The following is a 2,595-nucleotide window of genomic DNA, read 5'->3' as shown; positions in this document are numbered from 1 at the left end:
GTTACAGGTGTTCCGATCCGCCCGACTCTGGAGCCCTGATTCTTAACCCCGTCAAAATAATGCTTCCCTCTCTCTTCCTTCTTCCCTAGGGGTTGGCTGAAACCCACTGAAGAAAGAGTACAAGAGGAAAAAGGAATTTAGTCAAATGCTTCCTGAACAAATAATGTAATGATTATTAAAATTATTAAGAAACTATGAATACATCAAAATCCTGTATTAGTAATTAAAAATAATTTCATAAATATTTATCAGGGGTTATTTATGTGCTAGTCATTGGGCTGCTGTGGGAGATAAAAAGGAATTAGACATGAATTCTGCCTGCCTACAGTTTATGGTCCAGGAAGCATACAGAAATCACTAGCGATAGGAGGAGTGACAAATAATAATGATAATAAGCTAGTGCCCTCGCCTATGTTGATGTGTGTTACATTCTAGACATAATAGTCAGCGTCTTGCACGCATCACCTCTTTAGCATTTTTAATAATCCTGTCTGATAGGGATTATTACTTCAATTTTATACAGGAGAGATCAGAGCTCAGAGAGGTTATATAATATGACCGAAATTATATAATTTGGAAGTGGGACAGAACCGAGAAGCAAACCCAGGTCTGTCTGACCCAAATTCACCTCTCAACCATTGTGCCAACGCTCTTCCTCTCCCTAATTAGCCTCCTCCCTTGCAACTGAAAAACACAAGCCAGTTTGACGAAATGGCTTTAATAAAAAGCAGAATGACACCCGTTAACGCTAATAGGGAACAATAGCAAATAAAATCACGTGAACTCCTTTTTGACCTTCCAGTTTCCTACTGTGGTACAGACCTGTTCTATTCTCTGCTACCGTGTCTGGTCCTCCCGAGTGAAAGCACACACACACAAATCTGCACTCACACTGCCGTTCACACGAGCCTCTGTAACGCAGCTCATAAGCCAAGAGGGTCCTTCTTTCCCCAAGGCAGCTGCCACCATCCTATCACTTTAAACAGTCCTCACCAAACAGGAGTGGTAGCTTGGTTCTTCTTCAGAAGCTTTAATTGAATGACATTAATGAAGAAGAATATAATAATGTGATGTTTTCTCCCCCTCTTCTTCTTAGTTGCTCAAGGATATCCAAGCCAAACACAGATAGGCTAGAAGCCATGGAGAAGAGGTAATTGGGGACAACACTGAGGGCCAGAAATTAACCACAGTCAAATGGCTAGTCCTCCCTCAAAGCACAGCAAGGAGATGCTTTTCCACAGAAGCATTCCTCCCTTGCTGAGCACCAGCAGCCCGAGGAATCAACATTTTCACTAGACTCAAGGTGTTTGATGGTTGACACTCTCTCTACCTTCCATCATCCTGCAGTCTCTTGTGTCTGGCCGCAGCTGCCTACAATTCACGTCTCCCTCCTTCATCTTACACGCGTTGTATTTCAACCACACAAAAAGACTTCTTCATTATTCAAAACGCTGAAAAGCTCTATACCATATTCACCATCCACAAACCACTTGAAGGTCAAGCTCAAGGTCCAGCTTAGAATTCACCTTATTGATGAGGCCCTCCCCTGACCACCTAATCTGGGAGGCTCAGGGACGTCCCCCATTGTGTCCTGCTTCCCTCTGACACAGTCATTATCACCCTGTGTTTGGGTCATGTCTTGGAACCTTTCTCTCTTTCACTACATTGACGGTCTTAGAGCAGGGCTTTATCTGGATGTTCTTTGTTGCCCTATTTACCCGTGAAGAAGAAAAACAGCTTACATTCTAGTAAGGGAGATAGTCAATGAAGGAGAAAGCAAACAAATAAACAAGCAAACCATTACAGGTTGGGAAAACTTCTGAGCAGGAATAAAAAATGGATGATATCGTGCAGAATAAAGAAGAATGTCGACCACCGTCAAATGGGTGGTCAGGAAATGGCTCCCAAAGGAGGTAGAATTTAAGCTGAGATAGAAAAGAAACATCCAGGTCCTAATGAACTGAGCCAAGAACAGTTCTGTAGGAAGGTCCATGCGAGGCTAGGCCGGGTCAGGCTGCACCTTGCAGGCCATGGTACAGAGCATGGGTTGTTCTAAATGCAAAAGAAGCTATTAAAAGATAGTTAGTGGGAAAGGGACATGATTTGATTTATTTTTTCAAAGGGCCATTCTGACTTCTGTACAGGAGGAAAACAGACTGAGGACTTGGAGGGCACAAGAGTTGAAGTGGGGAGGCCAGCCGGGGACTATTGCTCCATCACCAACCACAGCATCGGACCTGGTGGAGGAGCTCAAGAGAATGAACGAATGAATGAACGTTGAATGAATGGATGGGTTAGGTTACCCTGGGGCTTACAGTAAAATTGTGGCTGGCCAATGCTTTCCCAGCTGGTTGTGATTACATCTCCCCCTCACCCATAGCACCCACAGCACTTGACTGACTCTGAAAAAAACTTTTAAAAGCACATTCTGGAAATTCCTCATTCATAATAGGCCCAGAGTTCCCATGTCACAGGCTTGCAAAAATCACCATTTTGTCCTGGTAAACTTTTATCATGTTTGACATTATTTCTTGCCACTGTTCTTCATTCCTGTGAACAGAAAATGGCCTCCTATTTCTGGCTAAAAAAAAAAAG

The 2,595-nt window shown here is 43.2% G+C and overlaps 1 long non-coding RNA gene across 1 annotated transcript in view; it reads right to left on the bottom strand.

Moving 5' to 3' along the window:
* Nucleotides 1–2,595, bottom strand: part of LOC117803822 — a 30,180-nt gene continuing 27,585 nt past the window's right edge. Inside the window, exon 3 of the long non-coding RNA XR_004627929.1 lies at nt 1–106. This is a non-coding gene — a long non-coding RNA (uncharacterized LOC117803822). The remainder of the gene's footprint in view (nt 107–2,595) is intronic.

Source organism: Ailuropoda melanoleuca, chromosome 9 (assembly GCF_002007445.2).
Source record: "Ailuropoda melanoleuca isolate Jingjing chromosome 9, ASM200744v2, whole genome shotgun sequence".
Lineage (NCBI taxonomy): Eukaryota > Metazoa > Chordata > Mammalia > Carnivora > Ursidae > Ailuropoda > Ailuropoda melanoleuca.
Note: the sequence above shows the minus strand (reverse complement) of the source record. Positions and strands in the feature narration are given on the sequence as shown.